Here is a 19,146-nt window from a genome sequence, read left to right as displayed (position 1 = left end):
TGTCTTTTTTTCTTTTCCACTTTAAACAAGTATTACTTTTAGTTTTCTAAGTTTAATCTTAACCATTTCCAATGTAAGTAAATATTATTCCGGGCTTTGCTATGTAATAATATTATCTTCTGTTGTTTGCATCGTAGTTTTTATTTTATTGGTAAGCATTATAAAGACTGAATAATATTTGATAAAAAATATATTTTTCAACATATTTTGATAAAATATATATTTCAAACATTTTTTGTCAAATACTTTTTTCAAGAAAATAAATGTCATGTACTCTATGAAGTGCAATCTATATTCCTATCAATCCAAAATTATTTGTAGGAAAAAATCAACAGTAGAAGCAGCTAATAAAGTTCCTAGATATAACTCTTGTCAAATTGATTGCAAAAATATTAAGAAAATGTATTTTCATAAAAATATTTAGAACAAACTAAAAAAAATCGTATATATATATATTTTTTCTAATTGGAATTCATTATTAAGATGAGTATTATTTATATTAGTTTATATATTACGGCCTATTATTCACATTTTTATTTGTTGTTGTTTCCCGACATTTCGGCCAACTATTGCTCTGACCTTCGTCAGGTGGTTACCACCACGGATAGGAACGTTGCATTCTCAGCAATCACTGCCATCCGTAGTTGTTGTCGTCTCACCACGTTTTTTGGCCAAGTAAGCCGCTGCCTATGTTGGGTACGATTGGAAATGCTATCTTAAGCCAATTTAATCGAAAACTTTATCTTAAATATAACCCATTTTAATTTTTATTATCCTGATACCATTTAACTAAATATATACTTATGTCTGTATAACAGTACTTATGTAGGTAGGTTTATTTCGTTAGACGCCCGTCTGTGTATATTTATTGTGTGCATACGTATATATGTAATGTTCATATAGATGTACGTGTTGATGCATATATGTATGTGTTTATATGTGTGGGGGTATTTGTATATATACACATATATATGTACATTTGTATATATATATGTGGGTGTGTGTGCGTGTGTTTGCGTGTGTGCGTGTATCTATATATGTATCTGTATATGTCTATATCTTATGGGCATGTGTTTATATATGTATACATATATATATATATATATATATATATATGCGTAAGTATATGAATATATGTGTGTGTATATTTGTATACGGGTGGGTATGTCCGTATATTTGTTCCTATTTGTATATTTGTATACCTGTGATTATATGTGTACATATAGCTGTATTCTTGCATGTGCGTATGTATATATTTACGTGTGTATGTTTGTTTCGCTGTGCACATGTATGTATGTATTTGTATATTTAGTATATTTATGAATACAGATATATGCCTTAGCATGAAGATGTCTGCATTAGTCAATCCCCCCTAGCTTAACGCATAACGACACGTTACTCTCGTAGTAAAATCACCCACCTGCAAAGTCCTTTTTCTTTCCGTGACCCGTTCAATATAACTAGAACTCTCCCACCCTCCTGTACAACTGAAAGCCCCAGTAAAATCATGGCCCATTTTTATTTTTATTTCAAATTTACAATCTGTTGTGAAAAGTTTTCAATAATCTTCCAGTAGGTCTTAATGCGATCTTTCACCTTTTTTAACTATCTACTCTTTTAGAGAGCTCGCGATTTTGTATGAACCTATCATGAACTTTTTATACTTTTTTAAAAAGCTCTATTTTTCTTTTTTAATCTCTAACTAATCTATCCCATTTTTCATTTTTCACTTTCCTTTTTCTCGTCGAGAGGTTCCAGATCGCCTAACGAACCGGTTACCCCAAATAATAATAATAATAATAATAATAATAATAATAATAATAATAATAATAATAATAATATATATGTATATATGTATATATGTATATATATGTATATGTATATGTATATATATATATATGTACTGGCATATATATAGTGTTATATGTATGTTTATATATAGTGTTATATATATGTATATATATAGTGTTATATATATTTGCATATATATAGTGTTATATATACATATATATATAGTGTGTGATATACATACAATATTATATATATATTCTGTTATATATAGTGTTATATATAATGTTATATATATACACATACATAGTTATATATGTATAGGGTTTATATATAAGTGTATATAATATAGTGTTATATATATACACGGATATGTAAATGTATATATATATATATATTATCGCGTAATATATATATATATACATATGTATACATATATATATATATACGGTTATATATATATATATATATATATATATATATATATATATATATATATATATACGTAAGCTGAGACATCTCTTAAGCTGGTAGTGATGTAATTATATTTAAATAGTTAAAGCCTTACATATGATGTAATTACATTCGTAATTTGAAAGGAATGAAATCTGATAAGTTGTTCAACATTGCATTCCTATCGATGAAACGGTTGTTGAAAAGCAGTGAAGAAGAATAAATGTTATTTGAACTGATTTACATTTTTTGCATTTTTGCTAAAGATACGAAACCCTATTCAACAATTCAATAGCCCACATATTTCGACAACACCATTAATCTAATAAATAATATATCCTTTTTTTATATCCATGTATTTTTTTACATGTTACAATATTTGATTATTTTATGGAAGTGATACGTACCTTCTTTAAATTTATCAGTTAGAATTGCGCGGATCTAATTAACTAAACATGTATAATTGAAATAAAAACAGACACAAATCACAATACATGATATTGGTATGATTTAACATTTAGAAGTGATGTCGCTGTGAAATCGTTGCGCATAGAGTAAAAACTAAACAATTAAAAAAGCACATAGTGCGATATCTTACAGCAAAGTCGACTTACTCATGTTGACAAGCAGGTTGGTGAACCGCATATATAGAGTGTAGAAGCGTATATTGATGCCTTAGCGGAGAATCTCTGATAATAATTTCTTTAATACTAGCTGGGCTACCCGACGGTGTTCGGGAACATATAAACAATGAGAAAATTAAAGTTGATTTTGAATATAATTGTTATGCTTTGGAGAGAGATATTTTTTATGTGTATGTATCATTTGGTATTTCAAGCAAAATAATATTTTACCTTCCCTAGGACGTCTATTACACATATGAAATAATTATGCCTTCCCTAGCACAGGCAATTTACAGAATGTATATTAAATTTTTACCATTTAGAGACGGGTAATTTACAACAAATATTTAAAATATGTCTCCGTTGCTTCAGACGGGTAATTTATATACATAGACGAAACTACCTAACATACTCTCAACAGGTAGTGTACAACATATATGAACATACAACAACAGATATTGTACAACACATATGGAATAATTTCTCTTTCTACCACAACTACCATGATTTTAAGAACATTGAAACCATTTTTAGAAGATGGATCATTAGGTTTCCAAATAATTACATAAACACATTGTGTTCGTTAATGAGTTCGCAACCCTTGCTTCACCATAAATTTCAACATTACTCTAGAAGTGTAAGCCAGTTGGAGTTTCAGAACAGTTTCAGATGGTTCGCAGTTACACACAAGTCCTGGGAGGTGACTTGTTTTTAGTAGACAGCTCCACAGAAAAAAAATACTCTTACCGTGTCGAGACCCGGGAAAAGAACATGTGAAATTGCTCCAGAAAGGGTTTAATATTTACGAAGCAATTCTGGTTTCTGATTGGTTGGTAGCAGAACGTAGTTAATTTGATTCGTCAGTTCTTAGCAGCATCGTTTATGAATAGAATAGTCCGACTGTGTGGGATCATGCCCCATTACTGTTCCGAAATATTGCAACATCCTCCCTATTTTTTATAATGGGGAAGTCCCTTGTGTTTGTTCTGCTCAAAAATAAATATATATTTTTATATTTACTTAGACATAACAAAAATTAGAAATCATTAGGATCTTAGAATCTTGGCATTTAAAAAGACGGCATTTTAATTGTGTTCAAATGTCAAAAAGGAAAATTACAAAGATTTTTTTCTAAGCAAAAGTATTAGTAGGTTAAAGTGTTAATACAAATAAAATGGATACAGTATAACATCTTGTCCAGGACAATTTTTTTATTTTTTATTTTATTTTTTTTTGATATATAGAAATCTATATACTCTGAGCATAACCCCTAGGTTTTTCCGCTGATATTCATGCAAAAAAGTAAGAGCCTTCTCATAAGTGGAACTTCGCTGGTATGTATTTTAATATATAGAAATCTATATACATACAGGGCAGTGAAAGAAAAAAATTATTCAGTCGAATTCACCAACAAGTTTTGAGAAAAAACGTTGTAGCTTTATCCGGTCGCCGGTTTCGTAAATACATCAGTGGTATTTTGTTCTGATGATATGTAATTCAAAATAATAGATTCTTTTTTTTATCTCGTTTTCTTCGAAATGGCATTTTATATCCATATGCCTAAATCTTTGGTTGATCACCGTGCTCTGTGCTAAGCCTATAATGGCTTGATCATCACAATTAATTACCACGGGGCTTGTAATCAATTCTGGCTCTAAAAAAGTCTTCAGGATATTTTTAAGGTAGAGTGCTTCCTGGGTCGTGTGTGTGATCGCGATAAATTCTGCTTCACACGTAGAGAGATACAATCTATTGCTTTTTAGATTTCCATGAAATAATAGACCCATTTTCTGAGAGTCTGAAACAATATCCAGATACACTCTTGCGATCCTCGTCGTTTGCCCAGTCTGAATCCGAAAAACCTAATTTTAGGGGGTTTATTGATTTTCTAAATACTAACTTCTTTTCTTTAGTTCCTTTTAAATAACGCAGGACTTGTTTAGCTCTGTTTAAATCTTTCATTGTCGGTCGTGATAATTTTTGTGACAGTTTTGTTACTGTATAGCATATGTCGGGCCTGGTTGCAGTCATCAAATATATAAGACTACCTATAATTTCGCGATATTGTGTGTCATTAATCATTTCAGATTCTGTGTGTATATTTTTTATTAATATAATTTTCGACCGGTGTAGAGCGTTTCTTGCACTCTCCCATTCCAAATTTTAATAGTATTTTGTCGATGTATCTCGATTGAGTCATCGTAACAAGTCCTTTGCTTTCAGTAAATTCTATCCCCAGAAACCAGGATATTTTGCCAAGATCGGTAATTTTGAATCTTTTACTTAATTTGTGCTTAACATCAGTTTAACATGTCACAATATGATGCGATTAAAATATAATCGACCCACAAGACCAAAATCAGTAGTTTGTCGTGTTTGTGTTGGGTATATAAACAGAGGTCTATAGCGCATTGTCTAAATTGTTGTTTAATAATATAATCATGGAATAATGTGTTCCAACACTGATCACTCTGCTTTAGACCATATTATGACTTGTTAAGTCGCCACACGCTATTTTTATTTTTCATTATAAATCCCTCTGGAGGTGTAATATAAATTTCACAGTCTATTGGGGCATTCAAATTTGCATTTTTACGTCCATTTGATGGATGTTTAGGTCATATTGGGATGCGACTTGCAGTAAAACTCTGATTGTCGTTAGGTTTGTGGTCGGCGAAAACGTAGAAAAGTATTCTTTAACGTAAATCTGAGAGCACCCCTTAGCAAAAAATCTTGCTTTGTACTGTTCTACGCCCGGTGCTGTACTCTTTTTTGTAAAAACCCATCTGGTAGAAATAACATATTTATCTCTTTGGAAGAGGCACTACCGTATAGGTATCATTTTCGGTTAAGGCATCTATTTCTTTTTTCATGGCAATTTTCCATTCTTCACACTCTTCTGAATTAATTGCTTCGTTGAAGCTTTTTGGCGCATTTTCCATTGAACAGCAATAGTCGATTTGATAATCCTTTATATTGTCGACCACAAAAAAATCGGGTCGTCTTCTATTTCTTTCGGGATATCTCGACTTTATCATCAGCATCATCATCATCATCATGGACACTCTCGTCTCCGTCATTTTTATAGTTTTCGTTTGTTCTAATTATTTGAGGTAATATAATTCCATCCTCTTCATATGACGGGGTTTCGTCTTTACAATTAAACGTGTCTGTGAATTTTAAACACCGGATTCTTTTTATTTTATTTTTTTTTCGGGAAAAAATATTAAATTGGCTGGACTGTTTTTATCGAATCCAAGAAATATATCTCTATCAGCTTTAATATTCAATTTACTCTTTTTCTCTATATATGCGAAGCAAGTTGAATTAAATATATGCATTCTGCTTAAATTTGGGTTTTTTGTACCGCAGAAATATTCATATGGAGTTTTAGATAGTGCTTTGTTAAAACACCTGTTGCGTATATAGGCAACCGCCATAAGTGCATACGTTCAGAGGTTTTTAGGGAGTTTTGATTTAATGAGTAGGCATCTTGCCATTTCAAAAAGTGTCCGCCACGCACGTTCAGCAGTCCCGTTTTGGTGTGGCGAGCTAGGAGCTGATGTTTCATGCCTGATATGATGGTTAATAAGTAAAAATTCAAAGTCTTAATTGGTAAATTCAGTACCGTTGTCAGAGCGAATACATTTGATTTCATCGTAGGGGGTCATGTCGGCTAGATATTTCTTAGTTGCTAGCAGGGTATCAGATTTATTCTTTAAAAAATAAACCATTATTAAACCTGAATAATAATCTACGAAATTCAACACATATCTATAATGTTCTCTGGTCATCGATTCTACGGGACCGTTCAAGTCACAATCCACTATTGATAGGATTTTTTTCTGGTATCTTGCTTTGATAGTTTGTCATTTCCCCTTGCGTACAGACGTCGCAGTTGAAGGTTTTTGATGTTTGTATTTGCATTCCATCAACTACAGTTGGCAACTTTTTGATATCAGGAATATTGCAGTGTCCAAGAATTTTATGCCATGTCTGTAGATCATGGTAGGCGGTTATTGATGGGACTACGCTATTTAAATAATATAGTCTTCTATTTTTTTTAATGTCGAATACAGTTCCATTCGGGTATAGCAGTTTTGATTTATTGGGGCTAAAGTTTATATTTGCACCTGGTTTTGTTGCAGCTTGTACAGAAAATACATTTTGTTTAAATTTTGGGATTGAAAAGCGTTTTCAAGAATACAGAACCACTATTCACCTGTATTGTTCTTTAGCGAGATTTTCGCATTGCCTCTTTTCAAAACGATATAATTGACTCGACTCCCGTCAGCTAGTTCTACAAAATGATTTTGTGGCTTAAAGTTGGGATCAAAATTGATAAAATCAGATTCCTTTGTAATCACATGTGCCGTGGCCCCACAATCGACAAGAAAATTATTATTGTTTCTTGTAGCATCAAATGTACACGAAAATAAAAAAATAGGTATGTTCGCTAACATAGCTCTCTACATTTGTAATGTAGTCGCCATTTTGAGTCCTGTATCTACATTGGAAACTCTTGTGATTAGGTAAGTTCAGTGTATAAAGAAATAATTATAAGTGTATAAAGAAATAATTCAGGGCTTCTCTCATTACCAGTGATAAACTTCAGTAATCTAAACACTGTATTAATTCCGCAATGACAGTTGCGTTCTTTTCAATGAAGTCGGGGTCGTTTCTGTTTTCAGGTTGTGTTTCGAGTACTTTGTGTAGCCTTTGGGTTCGTAGATATCCCAGAAATTTAACTTGCCACAATTCGAATTTTGATTCGGATTTATCGAAATAAATACGGACGCTGGGCCCATAACCTCTAGAAGTGTAAGCCATTTTGAGTTTTAGAACAGTTTCAGATGGTTCAATGTTAGACACAAGTCCTGGGAGGTGATGTGTTTGTAGTAGACAGTTCTACAGAACAAAATATTCTTACCGTGTCGAAACCCGGGAAAAGAACATGTGAAATTGCTCCAGAAAGGGTTTAATATTTATGAAGCAATTCTGGTTTCTGATTGGTTGGTAGCAGAACGTAGTTAATTTGATTCGTCAGTTCTTAGCAGCATCGTTTATAAATAGAATCGTCCGACTGTATGGGATCATACCCCATTACTGTTCCAAAATATTGCATTAATTACTGTTTCTTTCCTCCCTCACTATCGGCACTATTAGTGTAATATTCTATTATTTATGTCTTAGAAGGGTTTTAAAATCAATGCATAAATACATTGACAAAGTTAAGGTATTAGACAACCCTTGCTTCATTATAAAATTCTACATGACTCCGTTTCACTTTTTCACCACTACCGACAACCAATTGTTTTTGGATAAAACGTACATTTTTTGAAGATTACTCAGTCGGTTTACATACAAATACATGCATATGTTGAGAAGCTTTGGAATTAGGCAATACTTGCTTCACTACAAAATTCCACATTACTGTCTCCTTTCCCTCCCTACTACTGAAAGCATCATTTTAAGTGAAATTATATAATTTCTTGACCATAACTCAGCAGGTTTTCCAAATAATTTCATAGATGCATTGATGCGAATGATCATTGGCAACTTTTACTTTACCACAATTTTCAATATAATATAGTTCTCCCTCCTTACTACCACAACCGCCAACAACACATTAATGAGAGAAACGATGTCATTTCCGAAATATGATTCCATAGTTATCCCATATATTTGAAATATGACATTGTGGGAGATTTCACCATCCCAAAATGGGTATTACTCTCTCCAGCCCCACCCCAAAACTGATGTTTTGTAATTCATAGAGAACACCAGAGCACGTTAAAAAGCAACACAATTATGTGTCTTTCTACTCACCACTACAACTTTGACGTCATTCCCAGAAGTTAACATTGAACATTCAGAAAAATATTGTTGATCACGTACAGAAACTGATAAATTGGCTAGGATGATTATTTCATCACAAGCAGACCAATAAAATAACGCACTTTGCATTATTTTTATAAATTCTTGGATATGTTACTAATTTTGACAATCATTTTTCATAATTTTACCAACATTATCGCCACACTCTTACGAAAAATAATAAAATTGGTGTATAGTATGGGTTGACTATTTCATTACAAACACACCAATCAATTAACTCGCATTTAATCATTTTTCATAATTCTTGGATATGTTACTAAGTTTGACAATCATTTTTCATAATTTTAACCCACATCATCGCCCCCTCTTACGAAAAATAATAATATTGGTCTGGGTTGACTATTTCATTAAAAACACACCAATCAGTTAACTCACATTTCCTCATTTTTCATAATTCTTAGATATGATAATAAGTTCGACTATCATTTTCCATAATTAAATCAATATTATCGTACCCCCTTACGAAAATTATAACTTTAATATATAGTTTGTGCCGATTAATCCATTACAAACGCACCTATCAATCAACTTACATTGCATCATTTTTCTTAATTCTTAGATATGTTACTAATTTCGACACTCATTTTTGTTTTATAATTTTAACACATATTATGACCCTCATTATGAAAATAATAAATTTGATGCATTATCTCGGTTGTTTATTCCATAAGAGACACACCAATCGATTTATTTTTCATAATTCTTGGATATGTTACTAATTTCGACAGTCATTTTTGATATTTTATGCAGGTTATCGGCTTCCCCTTACGAAAATAATAACGTTCGATATATTGTCTGGGTCGATTATTTCATTACAAACAGACCAATCAATTAACGCACATTTCATTATTTTTCATAATTCTTGGATATTATTTCGACAATCATTTTTCGTAATTTTAACCCACATTCCAGCCATCCCTGTCGAAAATCACAACTTTGATATACTCTCTAGGCCGATTATTTCGTTACAAACACACCAATCAATTAACTCACATTTCATCATTTTTCATAATTCTTAGATATGATACTAAGTTTACGTTTAATTAACTATTTTTCATAATTCTTGGATGTGTTACTAATTTCGGTGATTGTTGTTTTATAATTGTAACATACATTATCGCTTTACCCTTTACGAAAAAAAGTACTTCGATATAGTCTCTGGGCCGATTATTATATTACCAACGCGCCAATCAATAAATTAACATTTTATGATTGTTCATACTTCTTAGATATGTTACTAATTTCGACAATCATTTTTCATAATTTTAAACTACATTTTAACTCGCCTCACTTACAAAAAGAATAACCTTTATATATTGTCTGAGTTATTTATTTCATGAAAAAAACCCATCAATTGATTTATTCATATTTCATCATTTTGCATGATTCTTGGAAATGTTACTAATTTCGATAAACATTTTTTCATAATAGTAACCCACATTATCGGAGCCCCTCTTACGGAAATACTAACTTTCATATATAGTCTGGGTCGATTACTTCATTAAAAAAATACCAATCAATAAACTCACATTTCATAATTTTTCATAATTCTTGCGTATGTTACTAATTTCGACACACATTTTTCATAATTTTAACAGACATTATGCCCCATGCTTGCGAAAATAGTTTGCTGATATATTTTGTATTATATTTTGTCTGGGTTTATTATTTTATAACAAACACAAGAATCGATTAATTCACAATTCATCATATTTCATAATTCTTGCGTATGTTACTAATTTCGACATTCGGTTTTTTTTTTTTTTTATAATTTTAACCAACATTTACACCCTTACGAAAATAATATTTGGATCCGTACGAAAATAATAACTTTGATATACTGTCTGGGATGATTATTCCGTTTAAAAATACCCCACACACATTTCACTCACATTTCATTATTTTTCATAAGTTTCAGATGTGTTACTAATTTCGACAATCATTTTTTTATAATTGTAACCAACATAATGACCCCACTTTTGCGAAAATAATAACTCTGCTATTTTGTCTTGTTTTTTTACATAGGCACCACCACATTATCAAGGCCAAGAGGCCACTCAAGGATAAGGGTTAAAGAGTGTACAGTAGAAATTGGACAATATAGTAATCATTAGAAATGAAAATTTGGTAAATTTGATAACTTATATGGAACGGCTCATCAAGAACTTATTTACGTTAGACTTGAAGACAACCATATTGTAGTCAGCCGGAAAGCAGGAAAACGGAAGACAATTCCACAGGCGTGCAGTTCTAAGAAAGAAGCTTTGTTCATGGAATCTACGTTAAGGTTCAGGCACATATAAAGAGTGGGGGGAATTATTGATAGTGTTTACAGCTAGACGCGTGTTTCTTGTGAAAGTTTGGCGAGGGGGGACCATAGATTGAAGCTAAGTCGAACAGTCTCCATGAAAATAACGATACATCAGAGACAAACTCGCAACATCTCTTCTGTGAGATAGAGGTTTCAAGGAAGAGAAAAGGACATCTCCTACGAGGCTACGAAGTCTATTTTGAACTCTATCAAGGCAGGCCAAGTCTTTTCTAGCAGCTCCTGCCCAGATGTGACAACAGTATTTCATCCTTGGACGTACCTGGCTCTTATATAGATAGAGAATAGCATCAGCAGTGAGATATCTACCGGATCGATAGAAAGATCCCACCATTTTCCCAGCGGCCTTGGCAACAGATTTGATGTACGTGTTCCATTTAAGATCAGGAGTAATAGTCAAGTCAAGAAGCTTGTCAAAACTTGAGACGTCCTGAAGAGAGTGATTCATTTCAATTGATGCCAGATGTGGATCAGAATGTTGATGATGTAAAGAGAGAAGCTTGGTTTTAGATGCATTAAAAGTAACCAGCCACTCCTTACCCCATTGTACTACGTGCTCAAGATCAGAGGAGAGAGAATTGGAGAGAACTTGGTCGTTTACTGTCTTAGATGTGCTACCATGAATAGTAGTGTCGTCAGCATAAATGTCTACAAATGATGTAAGCATGTGATTTGGAAGATCATGAACGTAGATCAGGAACAGTGTTGGGCCCAGGATGGACCCCTGAGGGACACTGGCATTAATACTGTGAGCTTCTGATTTTTGTCCCTCAACTACTACTCTTATGAACCTATCAGAAAGAAATGATTTAATAATTGAGAAGACATTTCCAGCAATGCCATAGCTAGAGATCTTATGAAGTAAACCTTTATGCCATACCCTATCAAAGGCCTTAGATATGTCAAGAGCAATTGCCCTAGAAAGATTGCCTCCGTCGAGAGATTTGCTAATCCTATGAGATATAACTGTAAGCACATCTGCTGTAGATCTAGCAGAACGGAAACCATATTGAGTGGCACTAAGAAGGTTATTTTTGTTGAGATGGTTGATTACTTCTCTATTTAACACAGATTCCAGCAACTTACTCATGACGCACAGGAGACTTATTGGCCTGTACTGAGAGGGGGATGAGCGATCACCTGAATTCTTAAATACAGGGCATACTGATGAAATTTTCCAGGGGCATGGGAAACTATTCTTCTTAAGACAACATTTAAACAGTTTTGTAAGTATGGGCGCTAGTTCAGGTTGAAGTTTTTTGAGTACTATAATTGGAATACCGTCAGTGCCAGTTGCTTTACTGGAATCAAGGTTTTTGATTAGTTTGGCAACATCACGTACATATATACGTATATCACATAGCGTGTTTTCTGATACAGGAGGAACAATTGGGGGTTGGCGGTCTTAATCGCAAAAGGGTAGAATTAGCTGCAAAGTTCTTGACAAAGAGTTTGGCTTTGTCTGATGCTGACAAGATTACCTCAGGTCCATTGATAATAGCTGGGATGGAGCACACGCTTCTGTTAAGGATTCTGTTTGCTATTTGCCAAAACTGGTGGGAACCAAGCCGCTGCTCAGCTACTTTGGACTTAACAGATTGAGCATACGAGTGTCTTGCATTCTTTATTACGTACAATGGTTGCTGGCAGTCTTGAAAGCGGCTTTAGTTTTCATACATCTATTACGTTGGAAACAGTGGAAAAAGTGATTTCTGTGCGCAATGGCAGCAGCACATTCTGGAGAGAATCATGGCTGGCTGTTAGGTTTTTGCTGAAACTTTTTCGAGGGTATGAAACGAGCAATACCTACAATTAACCATTCCGTCAGGTCTAATACTATAGAGGACACATCTTTTTTAAACATGGAATGCAGAGGTAGATACGATATTAATGTACGGAAGCTATCCCAGTCATCCCTAGTGTATCGATATACAGTACGATGGAGAGGTACGTCTGGGGACTTATTACATTTCTATTTTTATCTTAATTGATACAACAGAGTGGTCAAAAGATTCAAAAGGCGACAGAACAGAAACTGAACATAGTTCAGGGCAAGTTGTGAGAAAAAGGCCTAGTAGGCTCACATACTGGCCGTCATTGTCGGGCACACGGGTGGGTTCCTGAACAATCTGAGTGAGGTCATAGGCAATGGAGAAATCATGACAGAACCTCGCCTCATCATTGGTCTTGTTAGAGTGAGTCAATTATTCGACGTAGTGAACATTGAAGTCACCACATACGTGAATGTTAGCTGAAGGATAAGCAGATAGGAGTTGGTCAATTTTCTCAGATATGATTTGAAAGATAGTAACTCCGCTGTTATGGGGGCGATAGAGAGTAAATATAAATGCCGTAGTGTGAGCTAAAGCAACCCGGAAGCACATATAGAGTAAGTTAGGATCTTCCCTGGAGATGTCCCTACCACATGGAAAGTTATCCCTAATATAGGCACATATTCCATGCCCATGGCGATCTTGGGGGTCAGATTTAGAAGTTAACTTAGGGTATCCTTTAATTGCGAACTCTTCTAGGGAAATACCCTGTCCAATGCCAGTTTTACTTAAAAATAAAATGTCTGGGTTAGTCTCCTGTAATTGGGTTTCAACCTCTGGAAGGTTAGAACGTATACCCCTCATGTTGGAGAAGGAGACATGGTAGTAGGGGTCTACGTTGGAAGTTGGAGAACCGGGTTTAATCGTGTATTTTTTCTTGAAACTTGTCATGATGAATTTTTGGAATTTGTGGACTAGGTCGTCAGATTTACTTAGAGCAGGACAGAGAGGGGAAACTAAGAGAGAAAAAGAAACGGATATTTTTTTTTTATTAGTAGCTAATGATAGGGTAAAGCCGTAACAATTACCCACTAGTATGGCGTCGGGAGCCCCACCAGAAGCTACTGCATGATCAAGAATCCATTCACCAATTGGCAATACAGCAGCCCCAGTACTTTGTACCTGCTGGTAGGACATCCTCCTTGGTGGTTAATCCAAGGTTCGGTTCCCTGACTATCAGGCGGATAACGTCAGCCCAGACAAAACGTTTACCTCCAGCACCCTTACTAGTGACATGGCTACAAGTATAGACATAGAAACAGAAAATTTCCGCCATCTCTGCCAACTTTTCGCGCAAAATACTGCCAAACTAGAAAATAGCTTTTTCTTCTCCCTTTGTCAGAAACATCACTCATTAAAAAATGAGGACGGAGAGACAAACAAGAAGAAGCGAGTGTAACAGGAGCTGCCGATAACGCATCCACAATGCGTTTTCTACTATCAATTAAAAATAATAAAAAAAAGTATTGTACTTAATAAAAGTCAAACAGACGTGTTTAAGGGAAAGTATGGTGATAGATTCCCCTCACGAACTAAGAAGGAGGACAAATTCGTAATCTATTTTTGCAATCAACTTGGTAGATAAATAAACAGTTATGGACGAGAAAAAAAAGCTAGCATTTCATAAAACAAAAATCCATAAATTAAATACTGAAATAAAATGGAGTTATTAATATTTGAATCTAAAAATAAAAAGTATGATTAAAATTGTAATCACTTATCTCAACAAAAACACGTCCATCTCCAAAATGTAAACTGAAATCAATTATTATTTTATTACAAACACACTAATCGATTAATTCACATTGCATCATTTTTTCATAATTTTTGATAAGTTACCGAATTCAACAATCGTCTTTTTTTTATAATTTTACCCCACATTTAGCCCCCCCCATCTTACGAAAATAATAACTTTGATATATTGTCTGCGCCGATTATTTCATTAAAAAAACATTAATCGATTAACTCACATTTCATCATCTTTTTCATTTCTTGGATATGTTACTAATTTAGACAATCATTTTTCATAAATTTAACCCACATTATCGCCTCCCCCTCTAGATAATAATAACTATGTAATAATCTCTGTTAAAGTTATACATGAAATAAAGTAATTTTCAAATTGTAAACTGTTTTAACCATTTCCGGCACTAACTTCTTATCCCCCACCTCATTGTAATAAATATACATTAAATAAATTAATCTAAAACGTAAAATGTTGCATCCATTTCCGGGACTGACACTATAAGCCCCATACAACTGTTAAAAATATGAATGAAATATAGTAATGTTTAACACGTAAACGGTGTCGGCCATTTCTTGAACTGATTTTATGTCCCCCACCACACTTTTTTTAAAAACATACAGGAAATAATGTAATGTCTAAATCGTAGACTGTTTCAGTTTTTGATATTAGATAAAGTAATTTTGAGATCGTAAACTACTTCGTCCGTTTCCAGGTCTGACTCAGTATCCCTACCTTTTGTAAAAGTATATATGAAATAAAGTATTTTTGAAATCACAAACTGCTGCTTGAACCATTACCGGGGTTTACTCCATATTCCCCTTCTCCATCTTAAAATATATGCGTGTCGGTTACTTTTTATTTTTTTTTATTTTTGGAGGAGGTAATGGTGGAAAACTATATTACTCTTACTTGGCCTTTTGGCTAAGATCAAGGTGTAGTATCTATTCTGATGCAGCATTTCAGCGAAATCATCTACTGCCCCCCTCTCCATAAACAGAAAATGGTGGTGGTAATGCTTGGGAGAAAGAACAGGCACTAATTAACCACATCCTTACCTCACCTTAAAAAAGAAGGTTTAGTAATCCCTGGCAGACTCCAGAGTACTATTTAAAGCAAAAATAATCGTGCCTGTCACCCCATCACCAACACATGACGTCACTTCCGGAAAATGACTCAGCAGGTTTTCGAAATACATGATTTCATTATAAATTGTTTGTATTTTTTTAAATATGCTTACTATATTGTAGAAACACTTTATTTAAAATTTATGCTAAGCACCTGCTACTCAAACATTAAATATTTCAAAGTGCAGTTAGTGATTAGGCAACACTTGCTTTACAATACACTTTTTAAGAGTTACATTCTTTGTGTCTCTTCAATTAATGAGGAAATAGAGGGGGATTATAAATCTGAGTACTCTCAAGCATTTCATATTCAGTGTTCATCAGAAAGCGTATTACATATATAACCAATAAGAGTAGCTGATCAGTGAAAGAGGGAAGTCTTTGACATTGATTGCGTTTCAATGGGGTGACTGTATTTTTGGAATGTGTTTATTAGTACCATTGTAACGTAAGCTGTTAGTTAGTTTGTAGAAGGTCGTTAAGCATGTTGAGAAGAGAGATATCCATCATTTATGTTGTATTCGCCAGATACACATGTTTGTATGACTCTGAATAAAAGGGAACGGCAACATTGAGAAGCACATTTAAAGGACAGACATCAAAAAGGAGAATCTTAAAGGCGAATTATATATACAATAAACACTTTTAATGCTTGTGGTATGTTTGTTGTGTATGCGTGTGTCTAGCGTCCACAATAGTTTTTTAGTGTATACAGTGTGCGGTCTTACTTTAAAACAAAAGTGCGCCGTCGAGGCGTATGGAAAATGGGGTTGTCTACATCGACAGTTCAGACAAAAAGAAGGTAGAAAGAAAAAGAAGGTGAAACAGACGAAAAAGAGAAGAGATAGGCAGAGAACTGGAAGTAGATAGAGGGAATGCACAAATCGGAAATCAGAAGGGCAAACAATCTGAGTAACATTTGTGCGCACAATATACCTATTTGCATATCAGTCTGAGAAGTGTCTGCCTATAAATGCATATACATTTTGGCATGATACGTAAGTGCATAATGTTTCACCTAAAATACTTGTTTAAACTATCACTAATATGTACAAGCACCCTGCATTAAAAAAAAATATATTTTAATTCTGCCGAATTAGTATTTGCTTAATGTTATTTTTTCATAATTTGACTCTATTTTGTTTCCATTTTCCTCATTTTTATCTCTTACTTTTCCCATCTCGTCTTATTTTACCTCCACAAAACAACTAAATTCATGTTATCTGAATTCTTCCGAATAATGTTCTTAGCTGACTGAGTAAAAATCGTAAGTAAATTGCAATTACATTTTGTGTCGCACTCTGAAGATAAAATCTAAAACCGTCAGAAGAGTATTAATTTTTATAACTGAATTTTACCAAGTACTCTGTCCACTGTGCCATTGGTCCATGTGAATAATTAGTATTAGATGAGAACACTAATCCAAAGAATCCTAATAACCTGAATAATAATGTTGGGACGAATAATTGAGGATCAGAAAAATTGGAACATTTTGGAGTATCAGAATCGGGAATATTTGTGCTTATTTTCCAATGCCAAAAACGATTCCTTTAATTATCTGTTTTTTCTTTTATTTAATTTTGTTTAAAATGACATTTTTCACTACTGGTAGTAATAATAAAATAATGAATATTGATTTTAAACTACCAATACATCTACAATCTATATATCCCACCATCCACACAACTGTTATTTTACGTTTGAGAAAATAGCTTCACATTTAACATATTTTTATGGTAGTTGGAACCAAATACCCATTTCATAGTTAAATATTTAAATATTTATAAAGAATCGGAATCAGTAATTGTATTGGAATCGTCACTACGGTCCCAAAAGCTAATACACTTTTCTGTTCGTAACTTTTGCAGTCTACTAATCTAAAAACACTAACATGTTTAGTTTTTTTTTTGCATTTTTCATTTTTTATTTTTATTTTTTTTTATTTTTCTATATAACCTGAATATTTGTCTTGTTTTTTTATCTTTCTCTGAAATCTCTTTTGTCAAAAATACTATTATTAACCAATACTTTCTCTTATATTTAAAACGAGAAAAAAAGTCTCCCATGAAATGGAACATTTACCAAATTATATTTGCATATTAACATAACTCAAAAACACGCGTTTTTTCTCCTTCTCCTAAAGTATGCATTACTTCTAGCTAAAGTTAATATATAACCCTAAAGGTATTACTTCTTAACCAGTTTTTTAAACGAGTTAAAAGTAACCAGCCTTTTTTTCAATTTGATAAAAGTTCCATTATAGCATATTTGTTATGGGGCGTCAAACATTCTGGCATTAGATAGATAATTCAGTGTTGAATTTAAAAGAAATAAATAAAAATACAAAACTCACCAAGCCCCCCCCCCGACCACCCAACATACCCTTTAAATATCGGCATAAAAGCAGACTTACTGGCCGGAATTCGTCCTATTTAACCTATCGACGCCAAGCTAAGTCGAACCCTACGGTCCCAAACGTTAATACACTTTTCTGTTCGTAACTTTTGCAGTCTACTAATCTAAAACACTAACTTTTTTTTGTTTTTTTTTTTCATTTTTCATTATTCATTTTTTTCCATATCACAGTTTTGACATTCATTCTGAATATTTTTCTTGCTTTCTTATCATTCTCCTAAATCTTTTTTGTCAAAAATACTTTTTTTAATCAATACTTTCTCTTATATTTAAAACGAGAAAAAAAAGTATCCCATGAAATGGAGCATTTCCCAAATGTTATTTTAATATTATCTGAACTAAAAAACACGCGTTTTTTCTCCTTCTCCTAAAGCATGCATTACTTCTAGCTGAAGTTAATATATAACCCTTAAGGTATTACTTCTTAACCAGCTTTTTAAAAGAGTTAAACATAACCAGACTTTTTCAATTTGATTAAAGTTCCATTATATCATATTTATTATGGGGTGGAGCTAGAACGGATTAACATCCCAGCTCGACCTATCCGTGCACTATCATGGGAGGGGACAATATTCAAGTACTAGCCTAAGCCAGAAATGGGGCAACAGACTTATACTAAGTTAATGTTTATAAGTCCTTCTCACCTTTAGTTTATTTAATAATTTATTTAATTAATTTATTTATTTTCTTTTTTAAATGCAGAGTAGATAATGCATGTGGATGTGTTTTCGGCAGCTCTAGTAACTATCGCTTCTCCTTTTTTGTCCTTTAGTCCTCATTTCCAATGAATGATTGTTCTGACAAACGGTGAAGAAAAAAGCTGCCTTCCAGGTCGGTAGGACTTTGTAAAAAGTAGTCTGGGATGTCGGAAAATTTATGTTCTATGTCTATCCTTGTGGTCATGTCACTAGTAAGGGTGCTGGAGGTAAACGGTTCA

Source organism: Euprymna scolopes, chromosome 4 (genome assembly GCF_053919585.1).
Source record: "Euprymna scolopes isolate OS-2025 chromosome 4, ASM5391958v1, whole genome shotgun sequence".
NCBI classification, from domain to species: Eukaryota; Metazoa; Mollusca; class Cephalopoda; order Sepiida; family Sepiolidae; genus Euprymna; species Euprymna scolopes.
This window is presented reverse-complemented; position numbering follows the sequence as displayed.